At 40.8% G+C, this 17,500-nt stretch overlaps 1 protein-coding gene and 2 long non-coding RNA genes across 3 annotated transcripts in view; 1 reads left to right on the forward strand and 2 right to left on the reverse strand.

Annotated features, from left to right (window-relative positions):
- Positions 1–17,500, reverse strand: part of LOC134436604 (uncharacterized) — a 265,909-nt gene that overhangs the window by 161,197 nt on the left and 87,212 nt on the right. The gene's annotated exons all lie outside the window — the stretch shown is intronic.
- Positions 1–17,500, forward strand: part of khdrbs3 (KH domain containing, RNA binding, signal transduction associated 3) — a 265,883-nt gene that overhangs the window by 47,733 nt on the left and 200,650 nt on the right. The gene's annotated exons all lie outside the window — the stretch shown is intronic.
- The window catches only part of LOC134435896 (uncharacterized), a 2,192-nt gene continuing 1,235 nt past the window's right edge, over positions 16,544–17,500 (reverse strand). The window contains exon 2 of the long non-coding RNA XR_010032121.1: positions 16,544–17,004. This is a non-coding gene — a long non-coding RNA (uncharacterized LOC134435896). The remainder of the gene's footprint in view (positions 17,005–17,500) is intronic.

Raw genomic sequence — 17,500 nt, forward strand, 5'->3', positions numbered from 1 at the left:
GTGAGAGAGGAGAGAAAGAGGAAGATGATGATGAGTCGGAGAAAGAACGGAGGAGAGGAGAAAGGAAGAGATTGGAGGATGAGGAGGAGGAGGAAGTGGAGGAGGAAGAGGAGAAAGAGGAGGAAGACAAGAAGATGGAAGGTAGAAAGAACATGTAGAGGAAGAGGAAGAAAGTTGATGAGGGCGAGGAGGAGGAGGAGGAGAGCGAGGAGGAAGATGAGGAGGAGGAGAGCAAGGATGAGGAGGATGAGACGGAGGAGGAGGAAGAGGGCTGAATTAATGAGCTGTGAGTTTATTTAATCTCCCGTTGAGCCAGCGAGAGAGAGAGAGAGAGAGAGAGAGAGAGAGAGAGAGAGAGAGAGAGAGAGAGAGAGAGAGCGTGTTCGGCCAGCAGTGAGTGATGCCTGCTGGGAGCTGGAGAGCATCCCGGCCACTCCGCACCGCATCCAAAGAGGGGGCGGATGGTGGTACTGTGCAGTGTGTGTGGTGTGAGATGGTGTGTGTGTGTGTGTGTGTGTGTGTGTGTGTGTGTGTGTGTGTGTGTGTGTGTGTGTGTGTGTGTGTGTGTGTGTGTGTGTGTGTGTGTGTGTGTGTGTGTGTGTCACTGGAGCATGAACACATGCATACGCTGTGGAGTGTGCGCGCGCACACACAAACACACGCACGCACACACGCACGCACGCACACACACACACACACACACACACACACACACACACACACACACACACACACACACACACACACACACACACACACACACACACACACACACACACACACACACTTTTTACATTAAAAAAGCAATGAAATCTTTGGCTTCAGCTGATCACAGGTACTTCAGTGGTGGTGACCAAATTTAATTACAGTTGGTTTCTGTTCCTCACAGGGCCAATCATACAGTCATCTCCAGGCTATTCTTCTCTACCCTTTAATCATTTATTTTTCACAAGTTGAACTCTGATCAGTGTTCACAGTTGTCAGACTTTCAGTTTTTATAATTTCCCTTCTCTTCTACACATTACATTATCTGAGTAGTTCAAGTCTTCCTGGTAAAACTTGCGCAAGCTCCCATGCATCGTATGGTATCGATTTTGTTTTAGTCCCTGAAGACAGCTTGCTCAAGGGCACTTCAGCCATGAATGGAGGTGTAGGTAAATGTAAGGGTGGGATTCGAACCAGAAACCCTCTGAACTTAAGACCACCTCCCTAACCATTAAGCCACAGCTGCCCTGTATCATGTACAAAATGGGTGTCAAACAAATGTCTGCACAAAGGATGGTGTGGTGACTATAAAGGACTGCACTGTGTGTGGCATTTTTATGACTGTATTGCAGTAATCAATTTGCCTGGTGAACACCAGACCATGTCACAAGTGAGATATGGTCCGGAGACCGCCTACTGAATTCCTCGTAGAAGAGAAGTGTGACAATTTTGATTGACATCGGTCGTGTATTTGCTGTTACAAATGTATCATTTGGTGTGTAGCTCCTGACAGGAAGACATTCTTGTATTTAGTGTTGAAAACTCTGTAAGGAACATTATCATTCTAGAAATGCATGACTATTTTATCTGTCTTCACACTTTTATCATTACATTTTCAATTCATGCAGTAGAATTATTATGCATCACTATGAAAAAAAACCCAGAAAAAAAAAAAAACCTGAACAAAACAAGTACATATTTGTTACACTGCAAGTAGCAAATAATTCCCTTCACTCTGAAAAAATTAACACTTTTTTAATTATCACTACTTCACACAACAACAGAATCATTAAGCAACCTCCATTTTTCAATATCGTAGGGTGATAGAGATGAATAAATTTGCCTTCTGCTTGCGCTATTGTTTTAAGGCAGGGGTTCGCAACTATTTCCAACTTTTCAGAACTATTTGGGGCCCACCTCTGACACAAAAAACAATATAACTTAAATTAATTGTCAACAGCAACACACACAAATATTATTTTGTTTTTTCTGAAAAATTATTTGAAGGCCCCAGTTTAAAGGGACACTGTGCAGGAAATGGTCAAAAAAGGTACTGCAACTATGCTGCTCATGGAAACTAGGCTCCCTATTGCCAAATTTGATCTTTACATGAAAGTTTACTAAGTAATAAACACATATTTTCTAGTATGGTCCAAGTACAGTCCTTTTTGCAGCTAAAAATCGCTATTTTGGGAAATTCAAAATGGCGGACCATGGAAAAGATCCCCCTTTTCATGTATGAAAAGTACAATTTTTCCAGTCATAATGAATACTTAAAATTTGATGGTGGTGGTAAGTATTCATGAAAAAGGTAACATTAGTGAATGGGCAGCATGAATTCAGGAAATAAACAACTAAAAATCTCACACAGTGTCCCTTTAAGAATCACTGTTTTAAGGCAACCTTCCCTGCAGTAGTCTCACACATGCTACAGTAACACACGCAAACGCAGTCACGCATAGAGTACACACATGCATGCACACACACACTGCAAGACCTGTTGCTCGTTCTGTCTCTGTCTGATGTGTTGGCTGTGGCTTTTATTGCCAGTGGCTCATTAGTGTGTGTGTGTGTGTGTGTGTGTGTGTGTGTGTGTGTGTGTGTGTGTGTGTGTGTGTGTGTGTGTGTGTGTGTGTGTGTGTGTGTGTGTGTGTGTGTGTGTGTGTGTCTACGTTTGCGCAGTGTTTGTTGACGTGTGTGTGTTGAACATTGGCGTGTTATTCTGGGATGTCAGCATTGTCAGTGAGCTATCATAGGCAAGACAAACAGACAGAAAGAGAGAGACATTCTCTCTCACACACACCATTTGTCTTGCACACATACCGGTACTCCTCTGCAAATCAGTCCCTTATCCATGGGAGGGTACAAGCCGCAATGTCCTGATATAATTATTTCACCACATAATAGCAGCTTCGGGGCAATGTTTATGTACTTCTTCTTTTGTACTTGCAATCTCCAAAGTAATATAAAATGAAAACATATCTTTATATGTACAACATATTAGTAATCCAGTATTTGTTTCTTTCAATTTTGCTTTGTTCTGTCTGGTTCACCGGTGCTCCTTTCTCTCTCTCTCTCTCTCTCCTCTCTCTCTCTCTCTCTCTCTCTCTCTCTCTCTCTCTCTCTCTCTCTCTCTCTCTCTCTCTCTCTCTCTCTCTCTCTCTCTCTCTCTCTCTCTCTCTCTCTCTGCCCCTGTCTGTTTCTCAAACAAACCAACACAAACAATACAATAGGATTTCTGCAATGGGATTTCTATAAGCTTTAAGTACGATACTGTATGCGTGCGTGTGTGCATGTGTGCGTGCGAGTGTGTGCGTGTCTACCTTCGTGTGCGTGTGTGCAACTGAGGGAGTCCACTTGCCTCCTTGAAGATAACAGGCTTTAGCAAGCTCTGCACATCGGAGCCGCGTCATTAGGAGGTATGTGCGAATGCCTGTTTGTGCCCTGTGGCAGGAGTCCACCCTCACTGTTCCCTCCTTCCCTTCCCTTCTCCTCCCTTCCCTTCTCCTCCCTTCCCCGTGCACTCCGTCTAATCATTAGCTGCCTTTTGTTTTCTCTTTTCTGTTTTCTGTTTTTCTCCTCCAGGTCTCTCTCTCTAACCCCGGCATCTTCACTCTGACTTAATCAACATTCTCTTCTCATTTGCTCTTTCTGTCTTTTTTTTTACCCCTTTCTCTTGAACATGCATTCCTTTCTTTATTATTATTTATGGTAACGCTTTATTTTACGGTACAGTATTTACTATGTACTTTCTGGGTAACAACTGGGTAACAGAGGGAAATTACATGGTACCTAGAATGTAAAAAGGGGGTTAATACGATGTAAATACTGTGTAATTACAGAGGAAAAAACTCAAAAGTTACCGTGAAACTACACTGTGTATTTTCTGGGTAACAATTGGGTAACAGAGAGAAATTACACAATTGTTATCCAGAAAATACACAGTGTAGTTTCTTGGTAAGTTTTGTGTTTTCCCCTGTAATTACATAGTATTTACGTCGTAATTACCCCCTTTTTTCCATTCTAGGTACCATGTAACTTCTCTCTACGGTACATAGTATTTACTATGTACTTTCTGGGTAACAACTGGGTAACAGAGAGAAGTTACATGGTACCTAGAATGTAAAAAGGGGGTAATTACGATGTAAATACTATGTAATTAGAGGGAAAAACCTCAAAACTTACCATGACACTACACTGTGTATTTTCTGGGTAATTATTGTTTGATGGCAATTTAAAAAAGGATGAAAGTACTACCTATTTACCTGTTTGTTTTACAGCAATACCACATTTAATTACTAGGTTAATGTGCTGCTCTGGATGGTAATTACACAACTCCAAAGTCAGAACTTACAAGGAACAGTATTTCATTGTAGTTACTGTGTTTATCACCATACATACCCATTTATTGCATGGGTAAATGTGGTACTTACCTGACAAAACAATTGCTGATGTCACACATTGCCATGGGCTTTATCTTCATTCTTGTAGCCGTTGAGTCAAAAGTGTTTGGTAAGTACATGGTAGGTTTGTGCACTGTTACCAAGTAACATATATTTATTTACCAGGTAAAAAAGGGGAAACTGTACTGTAAAGTAAAGCGAATGCTCTTACCAAAGTATTACCAATTTCTTACCAAGTAATTAAACTTGTTTCATAAATCATGTAAGTACATGGTAAGTTTCTGCACTGTTACCGAGTTACAGATATTCAGTTACTAGGTAAAGAAGGGGAAACTGTACTGTAAAGTAAAGCGAACGCTCTTACCAAAGTATTACCAATTTCTTACCAAGAAAATAAACTTGCTATGGTAAGTATCTGCACTGTTACCAAGTAACAGATATTCAGTAACCAGGTAAAGAAGGGGAAACTGTACTGTAAAGTAAAGCGAACACTCTTACCAAAGTATTACCAATTTCTTACCAAGCAATTATACTTATTTCATGTATCACCTAAGTACATGGTAAGTTTCTGCACTGTTACCGAGTAACAGATATTCAGTTACCAGGTAAAGAAGGGGAAACTGTACTGTAAAGTAAAGCGAATGCTCTTACCAAAGTATTACCAATTTCTTACCAAGAACATAAACTTGTTATATATCATGTAAGTACATGGTAAGTAGCCTATCTGCACTGTTACCAAGTAACAGATATTCAGTTACCAGGTAAAGAAGGGGAAACTGTACTGTAAAGTAAAGCGAACGCTCTTACCAAAGTATTACCAATTTCTTACCAAGCAATTATACTTATTTCATGTATCATGCAAGTACATGGTAAGTTTCTGCACTGTTACCGAGTTACAGATATTCAGTTACCAGGTAAAGAAGGGGAAACTGTACTGTAAAGTAAAGCGAACGCTCTTACCAAAGTATTACCAATTTCTTACCAAGCAATTATACTTATTTCATGTATCATGTAAGTACATGGTAAGTTTCTGCACTGTTACTGAGTTACAGATATTCAGTTACCAGGTAAAGAAGAGGAAACTGTACTGTAAAGTAAAGTGAACGCTCTTACCAAAGTACACTGCTAAAAAACAAACTCCTTGTTTTCCTGCCCACACGTTGATATGAGTAAGCAGGACTAAGATGACAGGAAAACACTATTAACTTCCAATACGAAGTTGTTACATCAAGTTGTACATGCATGCACCTGTCATACTTCCAAATCCAAGTGAATTCAACTTGTCTGCGGGGGTGTGATCGAGAAGTCTACATGCAACGGGGTTACCCAGGGGCACAACATGTGGACGAGATTGTCAACGGCTCAAAGCGCACATTTGGTACTTGTCTTTTCCTTTTCCCTCTGATTGAAGCGGATACCAGACTGAGACTGCTCGGCTGTGATTTCATCAAGAGGTTGGAGTTCTTATATTTTACTGAAAATAAGATTATTAATTTGATATTGCATCGCACCTCTATCCACCTGTTGTTTTAAACATAGGCTACACAATGTAGGCTAGAACTATGGTCAGTCCGTTTTGAAATGAAGTTGCCAGCTAGCTTTCGTCGTATAGCCTAGTGTAGCCTACATGGTATAAGGACAAGCGATTGCACCTCATGATCTTGCAATTGTAGGGTCGCTTCAAAATGCTTACACCGATTTGTCACTCTAACTTTTTTGGGAGTCGGGCCAAGTCCCTGCTCAACCGCAGGTCAATCGTGAGTCTCGCATCGTGTAGTGTACATGGGGTAACGACAAGCGATTTCACCTCAAGATGGTGCAATCGTAGGGCCGTGAGAAAATCAAAACTGTTTGGAATCCTGTTCGCGCCTCGTGAGTAAATTGCACAGTTAAAGCAGTGCTACGACCCGATTTGACACTACACTTGCACAAATGAATAGCTCTAGGGTCGTGCTATTCTCTCCTCCTGAGTGCGTCCTCGTCTCCGCCTCAGATGCGCAAGTTCCCTCCTCTGTAGACCCGGGAAACATGCCTGTCATGTCGTACAGTGGGAGCATTCGGCTCGCATCCGACTGTCGGCTTGTATCGTGTGAGGACTGTGAGATGTGCACTTTTATATCATGAAATTCCCTCGTGCAGTGTGAGCAGTAGCTTAATATCCACGAGTGAAAATATCGCACAGTGTATGCTCGGTAGTCGTGAGATGTGAATTTTTAAGCCCCTGCGATTCCCTCGTGCAGTATGATCAGGATTCGAATTCCTGCGCTTGAAAATAGCGCACAGTGTAAGCCCACCAAGTAAACTTGCCCCACGTTCTGTCTGAATTCGATTTTTTTCTGACAGATGAGGTTAGTAGGCCGATTGTATGTAATATCATTGTTAAATGTGGATACTAGTGTGTGCTGGCTGTGTGTTTCAGATGTGTAATCATGTTTGTATTGTACAATGTTTGTATTGTTTGTACAGATCTGCAGGGAGTTTCATTGCATTACAAACGTTCATCTAATGGCCACATTCCAGTCTGCATTGGTTTGCCCCAGCATTGGTGAAGCTTTACAGAAGGAAGGAGTTGAATTCAGGGCCCTCCTCGCGCCTCTGGATTAAGAGGTAAAACAATTGATTGAAGCCAATTTGTCCTTCACTTCCCAAAATCAGGTCATTCCATGTGAAATCAGATACTATGGGGTCTAATGGGTCTATGGGGTCTAACTATCAGATACTACGAAATCAGATACTATGGGGTCTAATGGGTCATGGCATCCAACCGTCATTTGCACCAATCTGGCACTGAGAAACAGACAAAGACAGAAAAGAGATTTACTTGATAAGTGATCTAGTTTTCAGTAGATGTAATTGACTACTGAGCGTAACGCAACAGTGGGTGTGTCTGTTGGGCCCAAATAAAAGCAGGGAGGGTTTGGTGAAATTATAGTCCTTGAATGTGTATATTAATGGGGTCATTGCATTATTATTTGCCTATGATATATATAATATGACAAAATTTATGATGAATTATATGAATAAAACGTCCCCCCAAGTGTCTGATTTCAGATGGGATGTGTCAAATCTGTAGTAAGTGTCTGTTGATAATGCATGTGCCTTCCTGTGTCTAGTCATCCTTTTATTAAGTGGTCATGTGTGTTCATCAATATCAGAACATTTCCAACTGCACTGAACTGTGCATACCACATTATTTAACTTGGGTCTTGGAGTTTTGTTCTTGGCCAGTACAGCCTCATTTTTAGTGTGTTTGCTGGTCTGAAGTATAATGGAAGTAGGATCTTATGTAACACAATTCCAGTACTTAAAGCCAAGCACTCAGAATGATATATACACAGCACAGGTACATTGACGTACATTAAGAATGGGCAGATGCATCATGGCAGGACATGGCTATCTACAGCACATCACAGAATTGAGTACACCCCTCACATTTCGGCACTTTGACACAATATTAAGTTTTATAACCTTTAAAACGTATTGCTCTGGCAATATCCTGCCATTAACATTCATCCTCTCAACAAATGAGTACACCCCTATGTAAATGCATAGTCGTGATCTGCTTCAGTAGGCACAATAGATGTTGACATGCATGTTTCTTTGGTGGACTTACTGTAAGGGTACACTGTGTAGGGTGGTGGTCATAGTTGGTATTGAAACTACGCTGCTCATTTGAACTGTGCTGTCTGTTGTCAAATTTGATCTTTTCATGAATATTTACAAAGTAATACACCAGGCTTTCCCCCAGCGCTTTCTTATCAAGGCGGCCGCCTTGACTAAACCCCACCCCCGCCTTGGCTACGTTCCCTAAAAAAAAAAAAAATGCGTCCGAGGGCAAAAAAAAAAAAAAAAAACTTGTAAAAAAAAAAAAGTTGTAATGCATGTTCAAGCGCAGGCACTAGGACAACATCGGTTGGACTAAATTGTGACACCTAGTGGTCGGATTTATTACTACGCCATGTGTGTCCATCCTCGAGGCCATATTTTGAAACAATTTTAATTTTCTTGGGTTGCAGTTACGTCAGAATGCCCCTTCACTGGAGCGCGCGAATTTGAAATGGTGGACAACCCTGGCTTGGAGCCATTGAAACCCATTCAAAAGTACATTTTTTCGATGTTCGACTTCGACAGAATATTTTTAATTAGACACACCATGGGTCTTGTTTAAAAGCTGAGAACCTCAGCTTTCCATACCTGAAAACGGTATTTTCCTAGCATCTACCAATCCGAAGGTAGCCTACTTTAAGTGCAGAATTACTTTTCTAAAGATAGCGTTTTGTTTCCTTGGAAACGGACGCGGTTTATGTGTTACGCATACGCTATTTTCCTCGGGTTTGCATTATTATGGATGAATTTCTAATCTTGACATTCTAATGGACAATCTGTGCGAGTTTCAAAATGCGTTTTTATGTAACATGGGAGTAAAATGTGTTAACAGTACGCCCGTCTGGGATTTGTTAGCTAGTTCGCTAGTTAGCTAGCAAGTAAGTAATAGCAGAAATAAACTCTCTCTGGTAATAGATATTAGAATCGATCTGTCTCAATGGCCCAAGCATAAACAAAGAAACACCAGGATTTGGATGTAATGCTATAATATCAGCAATTTGCCAAAGCAAAACATTCTGAGAACATTCACAGAACCAGTTCATTATATCCACAGCCTTGAGTGTCGGCAAATCTTTCCACTTTTGACATGATGTAGTGTAGAGACCTAGCACTTGCTAGCTAACTAGCGGGCTAGCTAGTTTAACAAATCCCAGACGGGATGTAAACACATTTACTCCCATATCACATAAAAACACATTATGAAATTCGCATAGATTGTCCATTAACATGTCAAGATTAGAAATTCATCCATAATAGTGCAAAAACCCGAGTCAAATGGCGTATGCCTAACACATAAACCGCGTCCGTTTCCAAGGAAACAAAACGCTATCTTTAGAAAAGTAATTCCGCACTTAAAGTGGGCTACCTTCGGATTGGTAGATGCTAGGAAAATACCGCTTTCAGTTATGGAAAGCTGAGGTTCTCAGCTTTTAAACAAGTCCAATGGTGTGTCTTGAGGTATAATAAAAAAATATTCTGTGTCAGATCGAAAAAATGAAGTTTTGAATGGGTTTCAATGGCTCCAAGCCCAGGGGGCAGCACTATGACGTCAGCAGCAACCCAAGCATAAATGGGCCACCAGTAGGGCAGTTTAATTACAACAGGGCACTGGAACTCTTTTTTGAAAAACCGAGAAGGATGGCCTGCAAGGACAAGACTTGCAAAATGTGCCATAGGTAGTCATAGGTAGCCAGTCAATTTTGCACTCCATTTGGTTTCTCTTTTTCGTATGTGAACAACCTGCACTGCACTTTTTGTTACATTTTTCTTTTCAGCTTCTGTAAATAGTTTTGATATGGCAGGTCAATAAATACATATTTTCCAGTTCTACACAGCTTTGTTATTATTCAAAACCCCCCCCCCCCCCCCCCCCCCCCCCCCCCCCCCCCCCCCCCCCCCAAACCCCCGAAACAGTATTCGTGCCGTGCGTGACATCAAACCCCGCCAACACCTCCCCCCGCGTGACATCGCGAGTGGCGCCGCCACCCCCCCCCCCCCCCCCCCGCCACGCCGCCCCCCAGGGACAGACTCGAAGCCTCACCACCTTGACTAACCAATTTTCTGGGGGAAACACTGTACACTATGTACTAGTATGACCAAAGTACAGTAAGTTTTGCAGCTAAAAATGCCAATTCAAGACGGCGGACCATGAGGAAGATCCCCCTTTTATGTATGAAAAGTGCAATTTATGCAGTCATAATGAATATTGTTAGATTTTGATGGTGGTAAGTATTTGTTAAAAAGGTAACATTTGTGAATAGGCAGTATTGCGGCTACCAGATCCAGCTAGGTTCAGCGCCGCTGTGGGCTAAGCAGGGGGAATCAAACTTGTTTACGCGCACTCAAAGATGTAATGTTTGATTCCCCCTGCTTAGCCCACAGCGGCGCTGAACCTAGTTGGATCTGGTAGCCGCAATATAAGTAGGCTACGCAAAAGGATGGCCTTCCCCCATGCTCACCCCACACCAAACTGAACTATAGCGCAGGTGCCAGATGGGCACTAATTAAAGGGCCTCCAATTACGCACCGCATATGCCCAGCGCCACACCCATGTCCACAGTGACCAATAAACAAAAACAAATGAAAGTAAACCAATCCCCATAAAGATGATACCAAAATGAAAACAAAAAATAAAGAAAGTAATTATGGCTCCTACAGGCAGTATGAATTCTGGAAATGAACTACTAAAAAAATACACAGTGCACCTTTAAGCCTCCCATTGTGTGCATCCAAAAAGCCCCGAACCGTGTCAGTTTCATTACAATGCTTGACTGTAAACATGGGACTCTTTGTGCTACTCACTTGGTTATCACCACACATACTTGACGCCTCATCAGCGACACAGACTAAGAATATGGGAGCCATGTTGTGTTCTCGTGAACAAATTCTCATGTTTAGGCGATGTCGAGCATGTGTCACAGTACTACAAAAGTGCTTAGTCAATCAAATGGTTTGGGTCTTCATGAATGCTGTCAACATTGGGATATTTAAGTTCCCCAAAGAAACATGCACATCAGCATGTACTGTGGCAACATGTTGTCACAGCTGTATCTATGCATTTTACATGGGGCTGTACTCACTTTTTTTGTTGACAGAGGATGCGACCTTAATGGCTGAGTGAATACTACATTGAAACTGTTATACAAGCTGTACACTGACAACTTTTCATTGTGTCAAAGTGAAATTTCTTTAATGTTGTCCCAAGAAAAGATATTCTTAAAGATCTGCAGGAGAAAGTTGTGTGCTGTCAAGGACCAAAGGGGTTGAGGACAATTTGGCGTTCGAGTATAGAATTGATTGGCTGCCTTTATTTGACCACCTCTGTGACTCAGGATCAGAAACCTGATCCCTGTCGTGTGAAAAGGGTTTGGCTTACATACGTATATATCCATTCTAGAGATGACTGCTAATTCCCACATTAGAATTACACCTGAAGAGGTCCAGAGAGCTTTTGTGATTAGATGTCTTTAATATCCAAAAACTCTTAACTACTTGTTTGCATAAATTACCTTTTCTGCAATTTCATTTAGAAGCCTTGAATGTAAGGTTTTGTATTTGCATATGATAAAATGTATTTAGCTGTGTATAGAATTAGAATTACTACCTCACACCCAATACAGCCATCATATTTGATGGATGTCTTGAAATTTACTTCAGTTAATTTCGCTTTGATGCCCTGTTTAGTGGCCTTCAGTTGGAAGTACAAGCTAATGTTACTAAGTGTTCCAAAGAGTATAGTTGCAAACGACAACCTGAATAAAAAAAGACTTCAGTTTGGGACTGGAAGATGCCTCACTTCACATCCGAGTCATTTTAAAGCTCCAAATAGAAGTTGATTTGCTTACTACTAAACCAAGTTTTCTGACATGATCTGAGTAAATAACAATATTCACTGACATGCAACATGTATATTTTGTATCTATGTGCTCAGGTGACGGCGATAGCCGAACAAAGGAGCAGAGTGGCCTTGGAGGGATTGCCCCTCTTCCTAAAGGAGGACCCTTCCAATCTTTTCAAGGCCTGTCTGGTAATTACTAATTTACTCTCTGATACTCCCAAAAGTGCATGTATTTTCGTCCTCTACTTGACTCCCATCTTTTCACTTGGCTCTCTCCAACAGCTAAAGTAAGAGAACAACAAACCAACACAAAACTATTGGAGCAGAAACATGCAAATCCAAGATTCACTATTCTTTTTAATGGTCCCGAATGACATCTGTCTTGGACATACATACAAATCAGTGCCTTTGTATAGCTCATTTTGCAGGGGACCCTTATTCCGTACCCCCTTACACAGTAGTGATGCTGCTGCTGGGTGGTAAACCCTCTTATGCCCCCTCTATGTTTTCAGGGGTACACTGGCATGTCTTCTGGTATCTTCACCATACTCAACATAACGGTGGGAGGAGTGGCAAACCTTATTGCCACAGCTCATATTGATGCACCATCTTTGAGCTTTGAGCAAGTGACTTCAGTTGTTGATGGACACCGTCCTATGGTTTGTCCACAAATGGAACACTGACAAAATGCAAACATGACTACATCAGTCAAAAAGACAAAATTTGCAGATTTGTAGGGGGTGGCATGGAAATTGCCTGCTGTTTCCACCTTTTGCCAGTTGAACTTGCACAACACTAGTTAAAATGGATTTACAATTAGTGTTGCATCCTACATGAACAGTTCTGTGACTGATTTATGATTTCAGACATGCGCGTGAGTAGCTTGGAATAGTTTCAGTGTTCCCTTTTTTGGCAGTGGTTTGTCTTTCTTTTTTGTCTTATCATGAACGTGTCCCTGTTCACTATACATCTGTCTGGCCTCCTTCTCTTCCTCAGGTCCCTCATTTGATGGGAATAGACAATTGTATTATGTGAAAAGTAAAACAATATTTATTGTTCCTACAGCATGTGATTGCACATGCAGTTGTGTTCAAGATATGTGCTTTAACAACATTGACTTGGAGTTGCATTAAGTTGTGTTGGTGTTCCTTTTAGTTTTATTATTTTATTTTATTATTGTTTATTGTATTATTTATTATAGTGCGTTTCATTCAGACATTCAGTATTGTCTTTTCTGTTTGTACATGCAGGACACAGATGAAGAGCAAGATTACACACACCAAAGGTGTAAAGATTGGGATCATGATGATGTATGAAGATGCCGTCTGCGCCGTCGCGTCCCTACCTGCAGCCAGCAATATCTGCATCATCTTGGAAGAGAGCGTGATCATCCAGGACATTAAGGACCTTCCCTCAGCAACTGCTTACTTATTTGGCCTGCTCTACTCTATCAACATGGAGTACCCCACGACCCCACATTGAGATACAGCTTTGAGGTGATACAGAAGCTCTTCCTCGTCATGGGGGCCAACGGCCTCTGCACGAGTGCAGTCCCTCCGGACTAAAATACAGACTTGTCTTCGTTAAGGTGCCAAGTCCATCTCTCACTCTCACTCTGGTTCTCATGCTCTCGCTCTCATACTAATATGCTCTCTCTCACATGCATACACACACCTTGCACCTTTTCAAGCATTACTTTAAGTTGGTTAATTCAACATGTTCTGTGTCTACAGCGCCACAGCCTTAACCAAACCTTGGCTGTTCAGTTGTCTTGTTTATTGGGTAGCAGTAACACCAGTAGAGCAAGCGCATCGGGTCCCTGTACCTCTGTGTGATCAGTGATTCTCTCTCTCTCTCTCTCTCTCTCTCTCTCTCTCTCTCTCTCTCTCTCTCTCTCTCTCTCTCTCTCTCTCTCTCTCTCTCTCTCTCTCTCTGCACTTGCATATGCACATACAAGTACATGCACACAGTCACACATACATGCACACAGTCATACTCAGGCTACTCCTACATGTTTGGTAACACCCAGGGTAAAAAAAAACAACCCACACATATTGTACTGTATCACAGACATCCACTTTGCATCTGTCCATCCTACATAGACTCTATGTCTTTCACACTCGCACACACATGCACAAACACATTCATTCTCTCTCTCTCTCTCTCTCTCTCTCTCTCTCTCTCTCTCTCTCTCTCTCTCTCTCTCTCTCTCTCTCCCCCCTCTCCTCCCTCCAAGTTGTGTGTGGTCACTTAGCCTGCATTTGGTCTGGATTTGCTTGTGCTTTGCATCTGACAGGATTTTTTTTTTTTTATTGAGATTTTTTTTATTCGCGATTTTATATTCACAATTTAGTTACATGTTCCAAATGGTAGCTGTTTTGACACAAATGCTTGGTTTATAAGCAGTGCTTCTCTAACCTAGGTGCATATTAGTTCTTGTTAATGAGTAGTAGGCTTCATTACCAGCTTTATAAGGAACTTATTGTGATCTGTCTGTCTGTCTCTCTATCTGTCTCTCTCTCTCACACACACACACTACTTCTCTCTCTCTCTCTCTCTCTCTCTCTCTCTCTCTCTCTCTCTCTCACTCTCTCTCTCTCTCTCTCTCTCTCTCACTCACTCACTCACTCACTCACTCACTCACTCACTCACTCACTCACTCACTCACTCACTCACTCACTCACTCACTCACTCACTCACTCACTCACACACACTCATTCACTCTCTCTCTCTCTCTCTCTCACACACACTAATTCTCTCTCTCTCTCACACACACACACACACACACACACACACTAATTCTCTCTCTCTCTCTCTCTCTCTCACTCTCTCTCACACACACACACACACACATTCTATCTCTCTCTCTCTCTCTCTCTCTCTCTCTCTCTCTCACACACACACGAATTCTCTCTCTCTCACACACACACACACACTAATTCTCTCTCTCTCTCTCTCTCTCTCTCTCTCTCTCTCTCTCTCTCTCTCTCTCACACACACACACACACACTAATTCTCTCTCTCTCTCTCTCTCTCTCACTCTCTCTCACACACACATACACACACTAATTATCTCTCTCTCTCTCTCTCTCTCTCTCTCTCTCTCTCTCTCTCTCTCTCTCTCTCACACACACACACTAATTCTCTCTCTCTCTCACTCTCTCTCTCACACACACATACACACACTAATTCTCTCTCTCTCTCTCTCTCTCTCTCTCTCTCTCTCTCTCACACACACTAATTCTCTCTCTCTCTCTCTCTCTCTCTCTCTCTCTCTCTCTCTCTCTCTCTCACACACACACACACACACTAATTCTCTCTCTCTCTCTCTCTCTCTCTCTCTCTCTCTCTCTCTCTCTCTCTCTCTCTCTCTCTCTCTCTCTCTCTCACACACACTAATTCTCTTTACACTGTCAATCAGGTAATTGAAAAGTCTGGTAATGAATTAAAATCAATTGCATGCACCATGTTGAATTCTCCAGTCCAATAAAGGCACAATATTTCAAAATGTGGTATTTGTCTGTATTAAGTATATTATTGCAGTATTACAATTGCATTAAGTCAAAGAAAATGTTATGGTACCTGCCTGATGTTACATAATGTTAAAGCACTTGACTTTACATTTAAAACTCTCACAGTTTGCAGAGCATCTTCTCACACTTTGGCAGTCATCATACTTTCTGTAGATGTGGAATTATCTGTCATATTACTATAATACACAGGTATTTGCTCAATGGTCCTCAAAATGTACCCAGTGTGTAGTTATTTATCAGTTTATGTATGAGAAGTGACTTATGCAAATTTAAAATACAGATTAGTACATGATATTTGAAGTAAGTTTATAAAAAGACATTTTGATTTTAATTGAATAAACAAGTTTTGTCCACTTGTTGGACGTACTTGAATAAATCTTTAAATACATTTCTTGATTTAATTGATCAAGCAAGTTCTGTCCATTTGTTGTCCTTACTTAGAAAAGCCATTAAATACATTTCTTTATTTAATGGATAAAGCAAGTTCTGTCCACTTGTTGGCCTTACTTGGAAAAGCAATTGAATACATTTCTTGATTTCTTAGTTGAGTTTACTCAAAAAATCCCTTGTTATAGGTTGCGTTGTTTTATCAAGTAAATTGAGCAAGTAATTTTTTTGCAGTGTATTACCAATTTCTTAAGTAATTAAACTTGTTTCATAAATCATGTAAGTACATGGTAAGTTTCTGCACTGTTACCGAGTTACAGATATTCAGTTACTAGGTAAAGAAGGGGAAACTGTACTGTAAAGTAAAGCGAACGCTCTTACCAAAGTATTACCAATTTCTTACCATGAAAATAAACTTGTTATATATCATGTAAGTACATGGTAGGTTTCTGCACTGTTACCGAGTTACAGATATTCATTTACCAGGTAAAGAAGGGAAAAAAATACATCAAAAGCAAATCAAAGCATTATTGTGGAAATCAATTTTTTTTTTATTGTATATTGTGGCAAACAACAGTATTGCAACTATGCTGCTCATTGGAACTGTGCTGCTTATTGCCAAATTTTATTATGTTTAGGTAATAAACTAATATATACTAGTATGAATGTAACCCACTACTAGGTATGTACACGTCGATGATAGGCCAGGTTCAATAGCTAGAGAATAAAGACACTAGGCTCTGGGAGAGTGCAAAAAGACAAGTGCAATTAAAAGACACCACACAAGGATATACTTTTTTTCTTTCTTTAGTTATGAATTGCAAGGTAGAAAATATGTACATATTCCCAAAATAAAAGAAAAGAATTGACCCTTTAAAATAAAATAAAATGAATTGTCCTTCAAAAGTGAGTAATTGTCTATTTTCCAAAAGTTGGGAACAGTCCTTTAAATCAGTCCTTTAAATCCTCAAAGAGAAAAGAGTTCCTTTCAGTTGTTCAAGAAAAAAGAAAAGAAAAAGTAGTTCCTTTATAGTAGTTCCGTTCAGTTCAAGGCCTTAGTTCAGTTTGTAAACCGTTAAAGTAACAACTCAAGTCAGTCAGTCAGTGTTGTTGTGACACAGGCAGGTCACAACCCTACCACATATGCACCATGTACAATGACACAGGACAGGATCCGACTCAATGGGGTGGGTGGCTCGCCATCAAACGCAGTCATCAATCCACAGCGGAATCCAGGTCCAAAAAACTTCACCTGTGTAACCATACCCTTAGTTAAGCTACACATGTACACAGGACAATGTTCACATTTCTTATCAAATATCAGTTCAAACAGTTTAAACTTAAAGTAGTTGTAGGCCTACACAGGGGTGGAAAGTAACTAATTACATTTACTCAAGTATTGTACTTGAGTAGCATTTATGATTACTTTGAACTTTTTAAGTAGTTTTTAAAATTAATACTTTTACTAGTACTTGAGTATATTTTGACCCAAGTTGTTAACTCAATTACACTGGAACCTGGCCTGAGTACTGAGTAAAAAAATAGACAAAATGCCACGCAAAATAATGCCACAATCTGCCGGAAAAGAAAGATGATGCAGGATGGCACACAGCATTTTCACTATTGTACTATCTTGGATCAATGTATTGGATGATGGCTGGTGCCAAGCAAGAGATAGAGGTTATGGAGGACGATATTCAAGAAAAGGAAACATTACATTGTCTAGAAAAGCTAATTAAATGTAAGTA

This window comes from Engraulis encrasicolus, chromosome 20 (assembly GCF_034702125.1).
Source record: "Engraulis encrasicolus isolate BLACKSEA-1 chromosome 20, IST_EnEncr_1.0, whole genome shotgun sequence".
In the NCBI taxonomy this organism is placed as follows: domain Eukaryota; kingdom Metazoa; phylum Chordata; class Actinopteri; order Clupeiformes; family Engraulidae; genus Engraulis; species Engraulis encrasicolus.